This window comes from Elephas maximus, chromosome 6 (genome assembly GCF_024166365.1).
Source record: "Elephas maximus indicus isolate mEleMax1 chromosome 6, mEleMax1 primary haplotype, whole genome shotgun sequence".
NCBI classification, from domain to species: domain Eukaryota; kingdom Metazoa; phylum Chordata; class Mammalia; order Proboscidea; family Elephantidae; genus Elephas; species Elephas maximus.
In genome coordinates, this window is record NC_064824.1 from 93,879,133 (window position 1) to 93,902,842 (window position 23,710).

General features: G+C 38.9%; 1 long non-coding RNA gene across 4 annotated transcripts in view; it reads right to left on the minus strand.

Moving 5' to 3' along the window:
- LOC126077946 (uncharacterized) overlaps positions 1–23,710 on the minus strand; it is a 219,052-nt gene that overhangs the window by 144,135 nt on the left and 51,207 nt on the right. For all 4 annotated transcript variants that reach the window (XR_007517916.1, XR_007517915.1, XR_007517914.1 and 1 more), the window contains 2 exons: positions 23,481–23,552; positions 22,228–22,454 (listed from right to left, as the gene is read on the minus strand). This is a non-coding gene — a long non-coding RNA (uncharacterized LOC126077946). The remainder of the gene's footprint in view (positions 1–22,227; positions 22,455–23,480; positions 23,553–23,710) is intronic.

Genomic DNA, 23,710 nt, shown 5'->3' on the forward strand with positions numbered 1-23,710 from the left:
GGAATGCAAAAAAAAGTTAATTATACACAGAGATGCATTAAAAATTATTGTCTCACTGGAGGAAGTCATAAGAGCGTTTACTTTCTCAAGACGATAAAAATCCTCTAGTCCGGTTCCTGCTATCTACGTATAAGCAAACAAGGTGCAGGTAAGATAGGTGACTTGTCAACTCAACACAGATAATTAATTGGAAAGTGGGGCAGGGGGAAGTAGATACTATCTCCTGACTCCCAGACCAGTGTTCACAAGATGGAGTGATATCGTTATGGAGATATTTTAGGAATAAATCATGGGATGTGTCTAATTTGGATGGCAACAATTTTAAGAGACGTGAAGACATGACGTGAACTTGACAAGAATCCAGAATAAAGTAACTGATTAAAGGTTTGGGAAATGAAATTTATAAGGCGTGTTCCAAGAATCATACTTATTAAGGCTTCAATGGAAACTTAATAACCAACTTCAGGTATATGATGTTATTATATAGAGAATGGTAACCAGATGTTTTCTCTTCACCAAAGCTAGAGCAAAGGACACAAAGCTAAACTGCAGGAAAAGAATTGATGACACCTACAATTTAGATATAAGGTGATTTCTTATGTAATTCTGTGAGAATTGATCATTTCTGTGGATATAAAATTCTACGACAAACTTTAAACAGAAATATAATCTGAAAATCTATGAAATTGAATAATTGATGGCATTTTTTTTTAATTATTAATGTTTGCTTTATGCCACTGTGGACTTTCTAAAATAATTTTTGACTAATGTACTTAAAATTGTAGCATCTAAATGGTAAGTGTATCCATTTTACATTGAAAAAACAGGTAAGATTTTCTACTATGGTATAATAAGAAATATGTGAGGGCTTCAATGTAATGCCCATCCAAAATCCCACAATATAATACCCAACTAGGTAAAATATCTTACATTAGCCTCGTTTTAACTTCAGGCATTGAACTATCTCAAGTAGAGAGAATGGATTTCTCTATAGAAAGGTAGCATTGTACAGAGGTTAAGAATGTGGATTCTGGAGGCAGTCGATCTGTCTGACTTTGACTCCCAAATTACAAGTTGTGCAAACTTGGAGAGGTTACTCATCCCTCTTCTTGCCACAGATGGATGCAAAATTGGGGTAGTAATAGTAACCAATTCCTACAGCTGTTATTAGGATTAAATGAGTTAAAAATAAAGTATATAGAACAATTCTTGGCACATAGGTTTCATTTATAGCAAAATACCAGTGTATGGAAAACCCTATCACAAAATTAAATACTCAGATTTATAATCCTAAATGCCTAAAAGAATGAATCTCTTCTGAAATGTCCCAGGGAACACACCTGAAAGCCATAAAAGCTTTCAGATATGAAGGAATCATGGCATACATTTGAAACTTGCCAATTTTTCATTTGATACTGAAAACATAAAATGCCTACCTGGAAAAACCTGTCACTGACCCTGCCCAAGGAAATATGGCAAATACAATCCCAGCACAGGAAACCCAAGCCTAAGGTATGCCTGGCTTCTTCTTCATAACAAGAGTGTCTCCCTTCTTCTCTACCAAAACAAATATGTCTGAAGACTTAAGACCAAACAAAGGAAAATACTCAGATACAACATGATAGTCTTCGAGACATTCTTGCAAGACAGAAGATGCTTTCATGGCTGATAGTCAAATACACAACAGTCAGAAGTTATCCCTCCTAAAGTCAGCAGCCAGATCCCACTTTTATTGTTTATAAACACTGGGCATTAGCAAGGATAGGTGCATTTCTTCTAAGCTCTAGTCCAAAGAAGAGAATATTGAAGCAAAACAGCTTTTCAGGATTTTGTGTGTAAGTTTTCAGGAGCACACTTCTTAGCTCCGGAGTTGTTTTTGAGTGTCTTTGAGTTGGTTCCAACTCATAGTGACCCTATGCACAACAGAACGAAACACTGCCCTGTCCTGCACCATCCTCACAATTGTTGTTGTGCTTGAGCCCATTGTTGCAGCCACTGTGTCAATCCATCTCACTGATGGTCTTCCTCTTTTTCCTCTTTTTTGCTGACCCTCTACTTTACCAAGCATGACGTCCTTCTCCAGGGACTGATCCCTCCTGATAACATGTCCAAAGTATATGACCATCCTTGCTTCTAAGGAGCATTCTGGTTGTACTTCCTCCAAGATAGATTTGTTTGTTCTTTTGGTAGTCCATGATACATTCGATATTCTTCAGCAACACCACAATTCAAACTCTTCAATTCTTCTTCGGTCTTCCTATTCATTGTCCAGCATATGAGGCGATTGAAAACACCATGGCTTAGGTCCGGCACACCTTAGTCCTCAAGGTGGCATCTTTGCTTTTCAACACTTTGAAGAGGTCATTTGCAGTAGATTTACCCAGTGCAATGCATCTTTTGATTTCTTGACTTTTGCTTCCATGGGTGTTGATTGCAGATCCAAGTAAAATGAAATCCTTGACAACCTCAATCTTTTCTCTGTTTATCATGATGCAGCTTATTGGTCCAGTTGTGAGGATTTTTGTTTTCTTTATGTTGAGGTTTAATCCATACTGAAGGCTGTGGTCTTTGATCTTCATCAGTAAATACTTCAAGTCCTCTTCACTTCCAGCAAGCAAGGTTGTGTCATCTGCATATTGCAGGTTGTTAATGAGCCCTCCTCCAATCCTGATGCCCCCCCATTCTTCTTCATGTAGTCTAGCTTCACAGATGATTTTCTCAGCATACAGATTGAATACATATGGTGAAAGGATACAACCCTGATACACACCTTCCCTGACTTTAATTCATGCAGTATCCCCTTGTTCTGTTGGAACGACTGCCTCTTGATTCATGTACAGATTTCTCATGAGCACAATTAAGTGTTCAGGAATTCTCATTCTCTGCCATGTTATCCATAATTTTGTTATGATCTACACAGTCAAATGCCTTTGTACAGTCAATAAAACACAGGTAAACATCTTTCTGGTATTCTCTGCTTTCAGCCAAGACCCATCTGACATCAGCAATGATATCCCTGGTTCCACATTCTCTACTAAATCTGGCTTGAATTTCTGGCAGTTCCCTGTCAATATACTGCTGCAGCCACTTTTGAATGATCTTCAGTAAAATTTTGCTTACATGTGATATTAATGATATTGTTCAATGATTTCTGCATTTGGTTGGATCACTTTTCTTGGGAATAGGCATGAATATGGATCTCTTCCAGTTAGTTGGCCAGGTAGCTGTCTTCCAAATTTCTTGGCATGGATGAGTAAGCACTTCCAGCGCTGCATCCATTTATTGAAACATCTCAGTTGGTATTCCGTCAATTCCCGGAAACTCCTTTCAGTACTGTCAGTTCCTGATCCTATGATCCCAAGGAGGGAGCTGGTTATCTGGAAGCCATTCTGGTAGGAATATGTGAGGTCAGAGTGAAAAACACATGTGCACACACACACAGAAGGATAAGATAATTATTAGACTTTGACTACCTCGTATGTCCTTTATCTATTGATCTGTTAAAGGTTCAGAACTACCTGTGTAACTTAAGAAAGAGAAATAATTTTTTTTTAATTCATGAAATTAACAAAGTTCATTGAGTATCTATTACATGTGAGATACATAAGGGCTTTCACTATTTAAACATATTCAGATAAAAATGTTCACTTTCTACTTTATATTACATGTCTAGAGACTTAGTTTCTACCCAGAACTAAAGGACACCTAGATAATTTATTCCTGGCTAGAGGGATTTATCTTTTAACTCCTACCAATTCTTCTCCATCAATCAGGCAAGTCCCTAACTAAACAAATGGGCTTTTCACCAAGCTCTGATGGCCAGCAGGCATTGTTGAGCAAGAATGAAAATTAATTTCATAGACAGTGACCTTCTTCTGAAAATGCTTACATAGTCAAGGTTTTCATTCAGTCACTCAAGGCAGATGTATTCTACTGATTTAAGAGAGGCTTTTCCTTCTATTACTATATTGCCAGCTATTGAACAAGAACTCATAGGAAGGGTATTTGTCAGAAGACAGAGTTCTCTGCCTTTTTCCAAATGATGAGGTTCAGGTCATTTAAAATACGCTTTCTCCATTTGTAAAGTGAGGGTAATAATGCTCATTGCTTCTCCAAAAGTAAAGATAGTGTTGGGCACATCGAGAACCACAATAATTTGTAATGTACTTTGAATGTCGCAGACTCAGACGTTTATAGCATTTTTTAAGTTCCTACTTTATTACAGACAATTTATTACCTTTATTTCCAAGGATCCCAGAGTAACTCTTTGAGGACATGTCATTGCTCCTCTTTTAGATACAAAGAGACTGATGTTCAGTGATGTTACAGGATTTACCCAAAGTAACATTTTAAGTTAGTGCTAGAAATAATATTCAGAACAGTGTCTCCCAACGTTAAGTTCACAGCTCTTAACTGTTCCACCTATCTCTCTTAGAGCAATGCTATCCTATTGTCACAGTAATATCTCCAGATATTAAATTGTTTAGCATATATTGAAAGTAGCCCCCCTTGTAAACTCTGTAGACTACGGATGAAAACTTTCCCCTGTACCTCCAATCACAAAGACCTCACATTCACATCACCTCCAAAGAAATGTGTCTTTTGCTCAAAAGGAAACTGGTTTACAAACAAAAATAGGCCTTCGTAGTTTTTTTCAGTGATTAAAGGAATCCTTCACCAAAACATTTAGAGCCAGGAACTATGCCTTATTGCTTTACGTTTTAAACATATTTTTAATGAAATAAAAGCCTAGTTGGTATCAATACAGTCTTCAGAGGAAAGTTTATAACTTTAACAGAATATAACTAAGTTAGGATCTTTTCTCAACCTACAAAAGTAATTAATTCACCACCTGGCTCAACGCCTCAAAAGGATTAAACATAAAACATGAAAATTGCTTTCAGTTAAGGGCCAGTGAGATGAGATCGCCTGAGAACTAAGTATAAGACTCACAAGATCAAAGACAGCACATTGGCAGCAGGTCAGGGATATCTGTTTAAGCACAGCTACTCTCACAGTTCAAACAATTGGCATTCATGTAGAGATATAAATAAGCAGGTTCAATCAAAAAACTGTCCCCAGTTTTTTTCCTCAGCAACTACTGGAGGGAGGCCTGTTTATCCTGGATTCTTGTGCTTATCCTGGATTCTTGGTTCTTATTCTTCAGAACCAAATACCATTGGCATAAAGGGAAAGACCTCTCTGGATTTTCCAAAATATAAAAAAATGAAATAAAATAAAATAAGTGTATTGAGTTTATGGAAAAGCCTTGGTGGTCTATGGTTGAGCATTTGGTCAACAGTTCAAATCCATCAGCAGCTCTGTGGGAAAGAAGACCTGCCAATCTGCTCCCATAAAGATTCCAGCCTAGGAAACCCAATAAGGTAGTCCTAGTCTGTCTTATAGGGTCACTATAATTCGAAATCAACTCTGAGGCACACAAAAATAACAACACTGGTTTCTGCTTATGGTTATGGAAAATTTGGCAATGGATATCAGTGATAGTTGTACAATATGATTGATGTAATTGGTGTCACTGAATTATACAGGTGAAAGTGTTGAACTGGAAAATGTGTTACCTGCATTTTTATAGCAATAAAAACATAAAATAGCATAGGTGTAAGATTCATGAAATATTCTCCATAACTCTAAAAAATTTTTTATTGGCCGTTAGAGGCAGGAATCAGATCATATTCGTGTTTGTTTTCTTCCTTCCTAGCACACATCTTGGCACATATTTGATGTCAGGATCATTAGGCTGGTAGGTTAGGGATGTCCACAAACAGCTTATCTGTCAGTGAGCCAGTAGAGTCAGTGATTGAACTATGGATGAACCACCTGGGGTCGAATACTTGCTCCATCACTTAAAAGCTTTATGACTTCACACATTATAAAAAAGGGTATAAAAATGGTATGAACTCATTAAATGAAATACAGTAGGTAATAAAATTAGTACAGTGCCCAGGACATAGTAAGTGTTCAATAAATGTGACCATTTATTGTTACTGTCATTGGTCTGCAATCCAGCAGGATATTTACCAACTTTTATCATCACATCTATGTGGCTCACAGAGAGAAATACAGGATGAATGATAGTTTCGTAAGGTGAATACTAACTGGATAAATGACTACAAAACAGTGGTGATAAATGACTAGAGGGAGATTTCAGGAGCTGTACTTTAGAGCTCTATCTTTGACCTGTTCTAATCAATAATTTTATCAGTGACTTGGATGGAGATTTATCACATTTAGAGATCACCTGACATTTATGGTATAAAATGACATCTAACAATCTCTGATTCAGCCTTTTCCATCTTCTCCCCAAAATATCTGTGGAAAACAAGCAAATTCAAAATATTGAAAACTGAGAGCAGTGATCAATGGATTGTGAAGATTCAAGAGGCATTTGTACTATCAATATGACAAGAAGTTTCTACATTAATTTTTCACAGTAAATACTGGTCCAAAATATATTCATTTTATTCAACAAATATTTGTTGATTGCCTTCAATGTGCTCTTCTAGGAAGCTGAGATCTATCAGTGAACAAAACAAAGATCCCTGTCCTCAAGGAGCATTGAGGTAGACAGGCAATAATCATAATTAATAAAAAAGATATGTTAAGTGCTATAGAATAAAGAGAAACCCTGGTGGCATGGTGGTTAAGAGCTACAGCTGCTAACCAAAAGGTCGGCAGTTCAAATCCACCAGAGGCTCCTTGGAAACCCTATGGGGCAGTTCTACTTTGTCCTCTAGGGTTGCTGTAAGTGGGAATCAACTCAACAGCAATTGTTTTTTTGGTTTTATAGACTAAAGAGGAGGTTGGAGAATACTGGCAGGAGATGAGGGTTGCAGTAAATAAGATGGTTTGGGAAGGCCTCATTAAGAAGTGAAATGTAAGCCAAGGCTCAAGAAAGGCTTGGAGAAGTGAACAGTTGGCTACAAAGCTATCTGAAGGAGGAGTATTCCAGATAGAGAAGAGCTAGAGGAAAGGATCCAAGGTGGAAAGAAAGAATAAAACAAGATAAATCATCTCTGTCTGTGCTTGTCCCTAAGTAAACAACAAATCAAATGAGACACAGGAGCCTATTTTTTAAAAGAAGAATGGCGTGCGTGTTGAAAACAGAGTCAGAATCCAAGAAAAAACACACTGAATAAAACGAAGTTTCATATGGGAAAATGTAAAGTGCCATAATTGAGTAAAAAAACAACTAACTATAGTATAGCAAAGACATAGCTTAACAGTAGGATGTATCAAGTGCACTTGGTGATTTTAAGGGTTTTTTTAAACTCAGTTTGCTCAACAGTGAAAGAAAATGACTATATATATATGATATCAAAATGCATTATTACAATGTTATATGTAAAATCAGGAAATTGATATTTTGGTCCATTCTATATGGTTGGTGAAATCCTGGAGTATATTGATGAGTTCTGTGGACCACATTTTAAAGCATAGTCAGAAGAATGCAAACACTTTGATAAGAAGACCCAGCAATTCCACTCTGTCTTAGTTATCTAGTGCTGCTATAACAGAAATACCACAAGTGGATGGTTCTAACAAAGACAAATTTATTCTTTCACAGCCTAGTAGGCTAGAATTCCAAATTCAGTTATCAACTCCAGCAGAAGCCTTTCTCTCTCTCTTGGTTCTAGGGGAAGGTCCTTGTCATCAATCTTCCTATGGTCTAGGAGCTTCTCTGCACAGGAACCTTGAGTCCAAATGATAAGCTCTGTTCCCAGCATTGCTTTCTTGGTTATATAACGTCCCCCACTCTCTGCTGGCTTCCTTTTCCTTTTATCCCTTGTAAGATAAAAGGCGATACAGGCCATACCCCAGGAAAACTACCTTTACATTGGATCAAGGATGTGACCTTTGAATGGTGCTACAATCCCACCCTAATCCTCTTCAACATAATCCAATCTTGCCTCACCAACTACAGGCAGAGTTTAGGATTCACAGCACATAGGAAAATTACAATCACAAAATGAAGGACAACCACACAATACTCGGAATCATGGCCTAACCAAGTTGACGCATTTCTGGGGGACACAATTGAATCCATGACACACTCTTAGGTATATACTCAAAAGAATTTAAAGGAAAGTCTCAGGAACTTATATGCCAATGTTCATTGCAGCAGAGTTCACAATAGCCAAAAGGTAGAAGCAACTCAAATGTCCATTAACAGATGAATGGATAGAAAAAATGTGGTATATACATACAATGGAATGCTACTAAGCCAACAGGAGATATGAAGTCTTAACACATGCTATAATATGAATAGAGCTTGAAGACATGCTGAGTAAAATAAGTCAATCACAAAAGGACAAATACTGTATGACTTCACTTTTTTTTCACTTACGTAAAAAGACAAGAAAAGGCAAATGTATAGAGAGAAAAATTTATTAGTGGTGACCAGGGCTGGGAGGGAAGGTAAAACAAGGGATTAACGATTACAGAAAAGTTGCATTGGTTAAGGGTAGGGTTGCACAGCTGATTATTGCAGTTACTATCAATAAGTTGTACACCTGTAAAAAATCAAATTGGCAAAAATTGTGTGACAGATGTACGTACAATGAGGACACACACACACACAAAAAGAGTAGTTGCTGAGGCTACTTACATACAACCAAAAACCTCATGGGATTTGGTTCCTTTGTTTGGAGGTTTGGGGTCATGGTATCATGGGACATCCCGGTTAATTGGTCTAATAATATGTTTAGAGCTTCTGTTCTATTTCCTAGCTCTTTTGCATAGTGCCTGGGGTCTTAAAAGCTTGCAAGTGGCCATCCAAGGCACAACAATAGGTGTATATGTGCCTGGAGCAACAGAGGAAGGAGAGTCAAGAATAAGAGGATATGGAATGTGTGGCTAATTGCCCCTGTGAACAGCTTCCCCCTTTGCCATGAGACCAGAACTGGATGACACCTGGCTACCAATACTGAACATTTTGATCAAAGATTCTATAGAAGAATCCTGATCAAAAGAGGGAAAACGCAGAAAAGAATTCCAAGTTCTCACGGAATCTAGACTTTCAGGAGCCATGGAGACTGGATGAACCTCTGAAAATGTTGCCATGATATAATCTTTAAACCTTAATCCAAAAATATCCCCTGAAGTCTTCTTGAAATGAAACAATAGTTTAACTTAACGGTGGTGAAGAATGTCTGCCTTGAGCATTGTACTCTTTCAAAATCTATCTATAAGGAATCAAACTGACAACAGCAACTAAAAAGGTTAGATAGGAAGCTTCAGGGGTGGTGGGTTTATGTTAATGGGGAAGGAACAACTCAGAAAAGGTGGGTGAGAATGGTTGCACAATTTGAAGAATATAGTCATTGCTACATGTAGAAAATGTTGAATTGGTGTATGTTTTGCTGTGTATATTCTCAACAACAGCAACAAAATAAATAAATTTTTTAAAAAAGAACACTAGTGGCAGAACATCTGAGAAATAGTTGATGAAACTGAAACTGAGAAGCTGGAAAACGAAAGGCTTGGAGTGGGAATAAGAAAATATTTGAAGCCCGGGAGTATGGCCCCCAGATACCCTTTTACCTCAGTAGTAAAGTCACTCCTGAGGTTCACTCTTCAGCCAAAGATTAGACAGGCCCATAAAACAAAATGAGACTAAATGGGTACACTAGCCCAGGGTCAAGGACTGGAAAGCAGGAGGGAGAGGACAGCTGACAATGGGGAACCCAAGGTCGAGAAGGGGACAGTGTTGACGTGCCCTGGGGTTGGCAACCAATGTCACTAAAAAAAAAGTATTAATTGTTTAATGACAAACTAATTTGATCTGTAAATCTTCATCTAAAGTACAATAAAAAACAAAAATATTTGGATATTTATAAATAAGGTGCATATATGAAGCACTTTAACACAGTTTGTCTTGTTTTATCTTCACACTTCCTAAAGGTGATTGTCATTATCATTACCTTTATTACTGCATCTCACATACTTTGGACATATTATCAGGAGGGATCAGTCCCTGGAGAAGGACATCATGCTTGGTAAAAGAGGAAGACTCTCAACAAGATAAACTGACACAGTGGCTGCAACAATGGGCTCAAGCATAACAACAATTGTGAGGATGCCACAGGACTGGGCAGTGTTTCGTTCTGTTGTACGTAGGATCGCTATGAGTCAGAACCAACTTGAAGGCACCTAACAATAAAAACAACACTGCTGCTTTGAAGGCCGGTGTAGCAGGGGCAGGGGTCTGGGGAACATGGTTTCAGGGGACGCCTAAGTTAATTGGCATAATAAAATCTATTAAGAAAACATTCTGCATCCCACTTTGAAGAGTGGCGTTTGGGGTCTTAAACGCTAGCAAGCAGCCATCTAAGATGCATCAATTGGCCTCAACCCACCTGGATCAGAGCAGAATGAAGAACACCAAGGACATAAGGTGATTACGAGCCCAAGAGACAGAAAGGGCCACATGACCCAGCGACTACATCATCCTGAGACCAGAAGAACTAGATGGTGCCCAGCTACAACCAATGGCTGCCCTGACAGGGAACCCAACAGAGAACCCCTGAGGGAGCAGGAGAGCAGTGGGATGCAGACCCCAAGTTCTCATAAGGCCAGACTTAGTTGTCTGACTGAGACTGGGGGACCCTGGTGGTCATGGCTCCCAGACCTTCTGTTGGCCCAGGACAGGAACCATTCCCGAGGCCAACTCTTCAGACATGGATTGGACTGGACAGTGGGTTGAAGAGGGATGCTGGTGAGGAGTGAGCTTCTTGGATCAGGTGGACACTTGAGACTATGCTGGCATCTCCTGCCTAGAGGGGCGATGAGAGGGTGCAGGGGGTTAGAAGCTGGCAAAATGGACATGAAAAGAGAGAGTGGAGGGAGAAAGTGGGCTGTCTCATTAGGGGGAGAGTAACTGGGAGTGTGTAGCAAGGTGTATATGGGTTTTTGTGTGAGAGACTGACTTGATTTGTAAACTTTCACTTAAAGCACAATAAAAATAATTAAAAAAAAAAAACAACAACACTGCCATCTCATTTCTTAAGCCAAAGATTGAGCCTCAAACAGTTGAAGGAAGCCCGGGTTGACTTAGGCCCTTGAGTGTGAACTCACACTCTTGGTCCACTAAGCATGGCTCCAATCTAAGTATGCTGACCTATCTCTCAGGATGAGCTCTCCTCGTCCCAGACAAATCCTCCATTCCAAACATTCCTGTTCCCACTCCCTGACAGACTGAAGGCCAGAGTTCTGAGTTGCCAGATGACTACAAATTAACTGAAGCCAGTCTTATAGTTTCCTCTTTGTCTTTATCTTCGCCTTTTAGCTTTCACTACTCTCATTTCTCAGTAAATTTCTCTCTTCCTTCTACTCTGAGAACTAATGAATATTCATTAAGTATCTACCTTGTGAATGGCAGGAGAAGAAACAGCAAGAGGAGGGGGAGAGAAGGTGACAAAGATGAGTAAAAGCTCATATCTAGTAAGTCGAGAATATATATTAAACATCATGATTCAGTTTCTTTCTTTCTATGTATATCCTCTAGAGAAACTTGCACGTGTGTACAAGGAGACAGGTAGAAGGATATTTACAGTAGCATTGTTCATAATATTGAAAAACTGAATCGAATCTAAAGTCCATCAATAGAAACACAGGTAAGCAGAATGTTATGTATTCAAAGGCTCTGTATAAAAGATAAGATGACTGAACCAGTTCTATATAGAGCTACACAGATCACAAAAACTTAAAGTTGGGTGAAAAAATAAATTGCAGAATGATATATACAGCATAATGCCACATATGACATTTTTTAAAAGGACAAAAAATATACATACATATATATTTCTCTGCTTATGTTGCTTCTAAGAATTGCCTTCCTCATTGTCACTTCATTTCTGCCCATGTTCAGATGTACCTATCTACTCTTTTTCTGGAGATTTGGTTAACCCCCACGCCACCCCACCCCATGGAGAAATGTCCTTGTCCTGGGAAGGGAGTGAATAGGAACATCTAGCTTGGAAAACTTTCAGCTGCATCTAAAGCTTGATTCAGTTCATGTTTCTTACCTATGTATCTTTGCTTAGAATGCCTGCCCCCACTGCCTAATATAAATTCTTATCCATCTTTCAAGTTCCAATTTAAACCAATCTCCTCTAAAACACTTTCTTAAATACTCTTAATTGGAATTTAATTATCTCTCATATTGTCTTAGCACCATTCTGAACCACGCTTTTAGCATGACATTTAAAATTATTTATGGGTCTCCCCACTAAACTGACAACCTGCAGAGACCATGGGTTTTATTTTACTTGTTTCTGAATTCTTTCTCAGCATGTAACACAGGTGGAAAACAATAGGAAGTACTCAACAAATGCTCGTTTATCTCATTTGAACCCTGACAATGTATTCTCTCAAGACTGTTTGATCTCTTGACACCATGATGCCTGAAGCCAAAGCCTTTTTCCTCATCCTCCTGAAACTAGCTTTGTGATCTGTACACTAGACTTATCTAGACTGTGGATCAATTGCTTGTATGAGTCGGAATCAACTCATTGGCAAAGGGTTTTGGTTTTGCTTTTTATCTTCCAATTGGAGCCCTGGCAGCACAGTGGCTAAGGGCTCGGCTGCTAACCAAAAGGTCAGCAGCTCTAATCCACCAGCTTTTCCTTAGAAACCCTATGGGGGCAGTTGTACTTTGCCCTATACGGTCACTATGAATTGGAATCAACTTAACAGCAGTGATTAGCAGTTTTTATCTTCCAATTTACCAATTCTCTCTTCAAATTGTGCTCACTTTAGAGTATGGATGTGTTTTGTAATTTTGGCTTGCAGACTCATTTTTAATGGAATGTGTTCTCCCTCTCTCCAAACCACTCAGTCCTTCCATACTAGCAGTTTTGTGGCTGCATCTGTACAGCCCTCTGGGGAAACCAGTTCAGAAACTTTTTTTAGAGACTTGAGGCTCCTGCACTGTGATAATAATGAATGCCCAGCTTTGCTCAGATCCTACCTTGAGTCTAATCCGCGTCCTCCTGCCTCCCCAAGTATCCAGTTTCGTATAGCCCTAGACAACTGTCAGTAATGACTCTCGTAATCTACCTTTTGTGCAGTTTTATTCTTCCTGAACCTAAAAGACACAAAAACTCTGAGCAGGCCCACAGCTTTAGCACCTGTCACTATTTTGCAATTCTGTTCTGTTTCTGGTCCACAGATGTATATATGTTATCTTGACCATGGTTATGTCTGTTAGCTTTGTCTTTTTACTTGTTTCCAATCATTTTAAAGTATTTGTGGCTTAAGTTGGAGGGAAATGTTCCATTATCATCCACATTCTTGTTTTCCTTGAAACAAGTCGCCCTACCACACTGGAGATCTTTCTTCCTGTATCAGGGTAAGTGGTAGGAGACATAAGTTCCTTCAGATGAGCCCAAGATCATGAGATTGTTCCCTTGGATGGGAGCAATCACCCTGGCCCATGTTCACAGCTGTTTTAATATCAGTTTTAAAAAACTGGCAAACGTATATACACTGCTGTCTGCTGATATTGATGCAGCAGAGTCATTTCTCAACAACCAACCGATGTTTATATCTACCTAAAGCTGCTGACGTGTCTGTCAGTTTGTCGTACTGTGGGGGCTTGCATGTTGCTGTGATGCTGGAAGCTATGTCACCAGTATTCAGATACCAGCAGGGTCACCCATGGAGGACAGGTTTCAGCTGAGCTTCCAGGCTAAGACAGGCTATGAAGAAGGACCCAGCTGTCTACTTCTGAAAAGCATTAGCCAATGAAAACCTTATGAATAGCAGTGGAACATTGTCTGATATAGTGCTGAAGATGAGCCCACCAGGTTGGAAGGCACTCAAAAGATGATGGTGGAAGAGCTGCCTCCTCAAAGTAGAGTCAACCTTAATGATGTGGATGGAGTAAAGCTTTCGGGACCTTCATTTGCTGATGTGGTATGACTCAAAATAAGAAGAAACAGCTGCAAACATCTGTTAATAATTGGAACCTGGAATGTACTAAGTATGAATCCAGGAAAATTAGAAATAGTCAAATATGAAATGGAACACATAAACATCAATATCCTAGGCATTAGTGAGCTGAAATGGACTGGTATTGGCCATTTTGAATCAGACAATCATATAGTCTACTATGCTGGGAATGACAACTCAAAGAGGAAAGGTGTTGCATTCATCATCAAAAAGAACACTTCAAGATCTATCCTGAAGTACAATGCTGTCAGTGATAGGACAATATCTACATGTCTACAAGGAAGACCAGTTAATATGACTATCATTCAAATTTACGCACCAACCACTAGGGCCAAAGATGAAGAAATAGAAGATTTTTATCAGCTGCTTCAGTCTGAAATTGATCACACTTGCAATCAAGATGCATTGATAATTACTGGTGATTTTAACGTGAAAGTTGGAAACAAAGAAGGATCAGTAGTTGGAAAATATGACCTTGGTGATAGAAACAATGCTGGAGATCAAATGATAGAATTTTGCAAGACCAATGACTTCTTCATTGCAAATACCTTCTTTCACCAACATAAACAGCAAAAAAAAAAAAATCTTTATTTTTTTTATACACATGGACCTCACCAGATGGAGCACACAGAAATCAAATAGACTACATCTGTGGAAAGAAATGATGGAAAAGTTCAATATCATCAGTCAGAACAAGGCCAGGGGCCGACTGTGGAACAGACCATCAATTGCTCATATGCAAGTTCAAGCTGAAACTGAAGAAAATCAGAGCAAGTCCAAACCAAATCAAAAACCAAACCCAGAGCCATCGAGTCAATTCCAACTCATAGTGACCCTATAGGACAGGGTAGAACTGCCCCATAGAGTTTCCAAGGAGCACCTGGCAGATTCGAACTGCCAACCCTTTGGTTAGCAGCCATAGCACTTAACCACTACACCACACCAGGGTTTCCAGAGCAAGTCCATGAGAGCCAAAATATGACCTTGAGTATATCCCACCTGAATTTAGAGACCGTCTGAAGAACAGATTTGACGCATTGAACACTGGTGACCGAAGACTGGATGAGTTGTGGAATGACATCAAGGACATCATACATGAAGAAAGCAAGAGGTCATTGAAAACACAGGAAAGAAAGAAAAAAACAAAATGGATGTCGGAGGAGACTCTGAAACTTGCTCTCGAACGTCGAGCAGCTAAAGCAAAAGGAAGAATTGATGAAGTAAAAGAACTGAACAGAAGATTTCAAAGGGTGGCTCTAGAAGACAAACTAAAGTATTATAATGACATGCGCAAAGAGCTGGAAATGGAAAACCAAAAGGGATGAACACGCTTGGTGTTTCTCAAGCTGAAAGAACTGAAGAAAAAATTCAAGCCTCAAGTTGCAATAGTGAAGGATTCCATGGGGAAAATATTAAACAACGCAGAAAGCATCAAAAGAAGATGGAAGGAATACAGAGTCATTATACCAAAAAGAATTAGTCGATGTTCAACCACTTCAAGAGGTGGCATATGATCAGGAACCGATGGTACTGAAGGAAGAAGTCCAAGCTGCTCTGAAGGCATTGGCAAAAAGCAAGGCTTCAGGAATTGATGGAATATCAACTGAGATGTTTGAACAAACAGATGCCACGCAGGAGGTGCTCACTCATCTATGCCAAGAAATATGGGAGACAGCTGCCTGGCCAACTGACTGGAAGAGATCCATGTTTATGCCTATTCCCAAGAAAGATGATCCAACCGAATGTAGAAATTATAGAACAATATCATTAATATCACACGCAAGCAAAATTTTGGTGAAGATCATTCAAAAACGGCTGCAGCAGTATATCGACAGGGCACTGCCAGAAATTCAGGCCGGTTTCAGAAGAGGGCGTGTGACCAGGGATATCATTGCTGTTGTCAGATGGGTCCTGGCTGAAAGCAGAGAATACCAGAAGGATGTTTACCTGTGTTTTATAGATTACGCAAAGGCATTTGACTCTGTGAATCATAACGAACTATGGATAACACTGAGAAGAATGGGAATTCCAGAACACTTAACTGTGCTCATGAGGAATGTTTACATAGATCAAGAGGCAGTTGTTTGGACAGAACAAGGGGATACTGATTGGTTTAAAGTCAGGAAAGGTGTGCATCAGGGTTGTATTCTTTCACCATGCCTATTCAAACTGTATGCTGAGCAAATAATATGAGAAGCTGGACTATATGAAGAACAGGGCATCAGGATTGGAGGAAGACTCATTAACAACCTGCATTTTGCAGATGACACAACCTTGCTTGCTGAAAGTGAAGAGGACTTGAAGCACTTACTAATGAAGATCAAAGAGCATAACCTTCAGTAGGGATTGCACCTCAACATAAGGAAAACAAAAATCCTCACAACTGGACCAATGAGCAACATCATGATAGACGGAGAAAAGGTTGAAGTTGTCAAGGATTTCATTTTATTAGGATCCACAATCAACAGCCATGGAAGCAGCAGTCAAGAAATCAAAAGATGCATTGCATTGGGTAAATCTGCTGCAAAGGACCTCTTTAAAGAGTTGAAGAGCAAAGATGTCACCTTGAAGACTAAGGTGCGCCTGACCCAAGCCATGGTATTTTTCAATCGCATCATATGCACGTGAAAGTTGGACAATGAATAAGGAAGACGGAAGAAGAATTGATGCCTCTGAATTGTGGTGTTCGCGAAGAATATTGAATATGCCATGGACTGCCAGAAAAATTAATAAATCCGTTTTGGAAGAAGTACAACCAGAATGCTCCTTAGAAGCAAGAATGGTGAGACGCATCTTACATATTTTGGACATGTTGTCAGGAGGGATCAGTCCCTGGAGAAGGACATCATGTTTGGCAGAGTACAGGGTCAGCAGAAAGAGGAAGACCCTCAACAAGGTGAACTGACGCAGTGGCTGCAACAATGAGCTCAAGCGTAACAACGATTGTAAGGATGGTGCAGGACCAGGCAGTGTTTCATTCTGTTGTGCATAGGGTCACTATGAGTCCGAACCAACTCGACAGCACCTAACAACAACAACAAACACTGAGTAAATCAGAGTAGACCGCTGGAAGGGCTGGTTTCTCCTTTTTTATGCTTTCATCCAACGAATCAAACAATTACATGAGCAATCTATCCTCTTAGTCGAGACTGCAGAATTTCTACATGTAGGAGGCTTGTTGAAAGGGGTATGAAGACTTGTATATAAGCTGCATTTGTGCTACAAAAATACTGTTTGTACCTAACTGTATGTTTAACTTGGTAGAGTTTTAAAGGAATTTGGTGGAATGTGGCTGCAAGTTACAACATGCATTATAAAAAGAGTTAGTAATTGGCAGACAGAGCAAACTGGTAACCCATAGCAACAATCACCATTCTGAAAACAACACTTTTAAAAAATAATTAAGAATTTAATCACTATTTTTCCAATATTACTTCTCAAAAATACATACATGGATTTATTTGTATGAGAAAGATGAAAAAGAGAAAAAGGTACTAATGGAGAAACAAAATTAATAAAAGCTCTGGTCCAGTATCTTCTACTTTTAATTTTCAGCATTGCTTCCAGTGCATCACATACTTTATCTACAAAGTACAAATGCTAATATTTGCCATATCTTCAACTGACATTCTTCAAGCAACTAGGATTAAGACTCAACATAAATACAGCAGAGTGCTATTTTTACTAACATTTTTCAAAGTCTTCTAAAATTTTTAATCCACTTGAAAATAATTGCTTAATTACGTGAAAAGACATGAACAGTTGACTAAAATAAAATTTCACACCCTATGGGAAAATTCGCATAGAGCTGTCCCATCAATTTGCAGAGGGAATAAATTAAGCCCATAACCTTGGATCCTTAAGTCAGGTCTACTCGGGTCTACAAAATTTAGCCTTTTTGTACGAGATGAAAAAGTCATAAAACATACAGATCTTACACAACTGAATGACTCAAAGTGCCATTTCTCTCAGTAATTATCATATGAGCTACAGGAAGCAAATGAACTCAAGGGATGCTATGGACCACTGTAAAATGCCAGTGCTGATGTTTTAAATGAAGTGGCTGAACATTGTCAAATGAAGTGTTGTGTTATCAACGGTGCTAGAATTTAAAAAGGAACCACAGCTCTGTCTACCTATTCATCACCCACATGGGTGTTGGGAATGGAGGAGGACCCATTTGGAGTGGTTCACATTTGCTTTATTTTTCGACATGTTTATCTTAAAACATCCCTCGAATATCACTAATGATTGGTGTATTCGTTTTCTACGGTTGCCATACAAAGTATCACGATGTGGGTGGCTTTAAACAACAGAAATTTATTGTCTCACAGTTCTAGAAGCTAGTAGTCTGAATTCAAGGTGTTGGAAGAACAAGATTCTCTCTTAAGATTCTTGGAGATCATTTCTGATCTCTCTCAGTTTCTGGTAGCCCCAAACTTTCCTTGGCTTGCAGATGCTGCATAACTTCATCATCACATAGCTATCTTCCCTGTCTCTCTGTGCCTCTTCTCCTCTTTCACAGGACAGCACTGAGGTTGAATGGGGACCCACCCCATTCCTGTATGACTTCATGTTAGCCCCAGTCATTGTGGTTATACAATACATTTGTAATACACTTAGGTTCACTTGTTACGGTTTCTATCCATTTGTCCAAACCTCACCCCACCCTCCCCACCCCTCCCCACCCCACTCCCCCCCACACACACAAGTTGATTTTAATTATTCTCTATATATTAGGGATGTTAGCCCTTTACCAAAGAGGCCTGGTGATACAAATGGTTAAGCACTCGGCTGGTAACAAAAAGGCTGGTGGTACAAACCCACCCTGCTGCTCCATGGGAAAAAGACCCAGCAGTCAGCTTCCATAAATATTACAGCCCAGCAAATCTTATAAGGCAGTTCTACCCTGTTGCAAGGGGTTGCTATAAGTTGAAAATGACTTCAAGGCACCTAACAACAGCAGCCCTTTACCCATGGTGAGGTATCTAGGGTTGTTGTTGTTGTTGTTTGTATTAGGTGCCATCGAGTCAATTTCGACTCATAGAAACCCCATGTGACAGAGTACTACTGCCCTATAGGGTTTTCTTAGCTGTAATCTTTATGGGAAGGAGCCCTGGCAGTTCAGTGGTTAAAGTGCTCGGCCGCTAACCAAAAGTTTAGTGGTTCAAACTCACCAGCCACTCTGCAGGAGAAAGATGTGGCAGTCTATGTTGGTAAAGATTTGCAGCCTTGTAAACCCTATTTTTTTTTTTTTTTTTAAACCCTATGGGAGCAGTTCTACTCTGCCATATAAGGTCACCATGAGTTGAAATCAACTCAACAGCAGTGGGTTTGGTTTTTGGTTTGGAATCTTTACAGAAGCAGATCACTAGTCTTTCTCCAATGGAGACAATGATGGGTTGAAACCGCCAACTTTTCAGTTAGCAGTTGAGTGTTTAACCATTGCCACCACGTTGCAAATATTTTCTCCCAGTTTGGCAGTTGTTTTTACCCTTTGGTTATGTAAATTTTTGCCATGCAAATTACTGCTTTATGTAGTCATTTTTTTTCTTTTACTGTCTCAAGATTTTGAGTCAGTTAGAAAGCCTCCCCCTACTTGAGGTAAAGTAGGAATTCACCCAACTCATGGTTCTTCTAATATTATGTTCTGTCTTACAGTTATTTCTAAGTCGGTCTCCACTACCACCACCACTAATTTCTCCCTTCCTCACTAAACTTTATGCTGTTGGCAGGCAGCCTTCTCTTTATTTTTATAATCTTTAGGGCAATTAACCCATCACCTTCTTTAAATAAATCAGTTATCTGTTTCTCCAAAATCAAGTAGATGAGTTTATAAAATAATTATTTTGGAATGAAATGTAAAACAATCTTACTCAACTCTTTTATTCTGTAAATGAGGAAACTAAGACTCATGTAAGTTAAGTAGCTTGCCTGACATCTATGGCTAGAAGACAGAAGCATTAACTCGTTGGTCTATGACTTCTCAATCACACCTTTGTCTACAAACTCACCTCTTACTGTCCCAAACTTTCTCAACTTTGCTAAGAAAGTAAAGCTGGTTTTCAAAACAGTCTACACTCCAATATAATCTAAACAGAATAGTTAATATAGAATAAATGATATTTTTAAAAGGGTTAAAAAATCTTCCAGGCTTTGGTTAGGTTATACTTTGAATGAAGGAGACACCATGGATTTTGATTCCCAAAATAATTGTCTTCTCAACACACTCTTATTAGAAAATCAGCTAAGGCATGTGTAAAACACAAGATTTCCTGTAGCTACTAAATTAGGAACCAACTGCTGACAAACAGCTCAATAGACATGTCTTGCAGAGGCTTCAAACTGGTAGACAGCAGACTGAATGCAACCAATAGACCTATTTTTTTGATGTGCTATTTTCCAATATTGAGCCAACATTTTTTAAAATTAAGAAATTACTTATAAAATATCAATCTTCACCATTTCTAGAAAAACTTTTAAAAACTTGGCAGCTCCAGGCCCATAATTCCACATGATAATAATGTAACTTCTCAGCTTAGATTAACATTATTAGAAGAGTGGGTACCATTTATTGATCATTTTAGGTGCCAGAAATTTTACTCGGCACTTTACATGTATTCAAGCCCTGGTGGCGTAGTGGTTAAGAACGTGGATGCTAATCAAAAAGTTGGCAGTTCAAATCTACCAGTCACTCCTTGGAAACCTTATGAGGCAGTTCTACTCTGTCCTATATGGTTGCAATGAGTCGGGACCAACTTGAGACTTGACAGCAACGTGTTTGGTGGCTTTTTTTATATATATACTTTATATCATTTGGAAACCCTGGTGGTGTATTGGTTAAGAGCTATGGCTGCTAACCAAAATGTCGGCAGTTCAAATCCACCAGGTGCTCCTTCGAAACTCTATGGGGCAGTTCTACTCTGACCTATAGGGTCACTATGAGTCAGAATTGACTCGACAATAGCAGGTTATATCATATGGAATTTACAAAAAAAAAAAAAAAAGAAACTCTCTGAGGGAGATAAAATCCTCCCATTTTACAAAAGAAAAAGCTGAGGGCCCAAGAAGTTAACCTGTTCAAGAACACCCTGTTACAATGTAGACAGAGCAGAGATTCAAAGTATTTAAAGAAAACAGATGGTAAAAACAGATGGAGTGATCATATAAATTAGAGAAGGCTGTACATCAAGAGGGGCACAGGAAAACTAGAAGAGTTAAAACAGTAAAAACAAATTACAGAAGAGTGTAAAAATACAGGGAAAATAAAGAGAGAATGAAAAATAAAAGAAAAAAGGGAGAGAGAAAGAGAACAATAAACATATAATAACACTCAGCAACAACAGTAAAGCACCAGAAGCAAAATATTCACACACCAAGTAAGAGGTCACACTAGAAGAAAACTGAGAAGGCGACATGGCCCAGGTCAGGAATGGAGAGTGGTACATCTTAGAGGATAGGACCATAGGCACCCTCAGCCCACACACTCTTTGAATATAGAGCAAAGTGATTCTCTAAGTTCCTTCACATTTTATTGAATAATTCATGTTTTACTGATTTGCTTAGTAAACCTGTTTCTAACTTTATTCACAGCAATTGTGGGTTACCCGAAGTAAATAAGATGTGGGGAGACTTCACTTGGTCCTATCTACTTTATTTAGCTGCACTGGGAGCCCAGGCACCACAATAGTTAAGAATTTGGCTGACAACCAAAAGGTTAACAGTTCAAATCCACCAGACACTCCTTGGAAATTCTATGGGATAGTTCGACAACGACAACAAAGGGATATGTGCCCTAACAAAATCCACTTGGTACCACCTAGAGGACCTATTCTAGCCTCATTCCTAAATCATACTCATCACTAGTTTCCTTGAACCTATTCTCTTTTTGTTCCTGACCCTCTCAATTACAGTTAGCAGTTATCTTTTTATTTTCTCACTGGTGTTCTTTCCACGTACTCATTGGTATGCAGCTAAATGTTTAACAACAAGCTCTTCAAAAGAAAGAAAGAAGTAAAGAAGGAAGTTTGCAGATTTTCTGAGGACTCTGCTCCTTTGGATTCCAGTGCATGTCCCTCTTATGGCCCTTACTGTATTTTACTTATATTGTCTGTGTTTTAATCTGTCTCACCTAGTGAACTGTGAGCTTCTTGAGATGTAGATTCAGTGTTTTGCTCATCCTCATAACCTCAGAATGTGACACAATGCCTAGCACACAGTAGACATTCATTAATATAATTTTTTAATTAAAATTACCTTAAATACAGGTGAAAGCCAGAAAAACAGTTTCTGTAGAGTCAGTTTCAATTCATGGTGAACCCACATGTATCAGAGTAGAACTGTGTCCCATAGTGTTTCCAATGATTGATTTTTCAGAAGTAGATCACCAGGCCTTTCCTCTGAGGTATCTCTAGGTGGACTCCATCCTCCAATCTTGTGGTTACCAGACAAGCACCTTAAACATTTGCACCACCTAGGGATTCCTGTGATTATATAAAGAAAAAGCATGTATCATTTAATTGGTTTAAAAATGCATTGTTTGGTATTGAAAAATAATCTATTGGCTACAAATTAAACCAAAGATCTAGTTAAGAAAGATGTTGGCTGGAGTTGCAGCAGGTCACATGTATCACTGAAATGAAACCCAGAGAAGCATCCTCAAGGAGCGTGAGATCATCTGGGAACTATCAGGCGCACAGCAGGTGAGTGGGAGTCATTCCCTGTATTCTCCTTTCCAACAGCTGTCACTGTAAATCCACCTTTCCCTAATTTTTAATCAGAGTTTCTCTTCAGTGTTTATCCCATCAACAAAAATATAAAAGCAGCCGCTACAAACAGAAAATGAGGTTCTCTTCTTTCATCACCAAGGAAACCACATTTTGAGAATTCTCCAGATGGCTGGTTATAAGGAAAACAAAACCCAAGCCAGAACATTTGACTAAACCAAGTCAGTAAAGCTAACTGTGGAAAAAAACAGACAAAGAGAACAAAGATCAATGGAAGAGGAGACTCTGTAGGTGCTTATTGTTGTTGTTGGGTGCCATCAAATTGATTCTGACTCCTAGCGACCCCGTGTGACAGAGTAGAACTGCCCCATAGGGTTTTCTTGGCTCTGATCCTGCCAACCTTTTGGTTATTGGCTGAACGCTTGGCTGTTGCACCACCAGTGCTCCTTTCTGTAGGTGCAGGCTCTCGTAAATGTACAGGACTTCTCACAGCTGCTAGTGTGAGAATTGAGTCTCACCTAAAACTTGAGATCACACAAAAGAAGTTAATATTATCTATTTTCATTCTATGATCATTGCCAAATCAATACAAAAAGAAATAGTGACAAAATTCCATCGTTTGTAAGTCAAGAGAGATGAAAAGCATTCCTAATTTTTAGTAAGGGAAAAGTCAAAGGGTTAGAAGGAAAAAAATCAGCAGCAAGCCATTTATTGCCTAAATTCATAAATAAATTACATATGGAAAATAACTTTTCTTCTTTTCTGCCTCATGTAAAAACTTACTTGTGCTCTTTCTTCATGGGTTCCTTTGTTCCTCTTAAGCCATTCCTCCAGCCCCTCTTCATCCCTGGTCTTCTGAAATTTCCCCAAATGGAAAACAAACAAAAAAAATTACTTCACATATGTATATTACAAATCTTCCAGTTTCATTTGCCTTCTTTTAACACCAGTCAGTAATCTTAACTCACAAAGTTAAATGTAATGTGGGAAAAACCTCTACAATTTTCAAACCC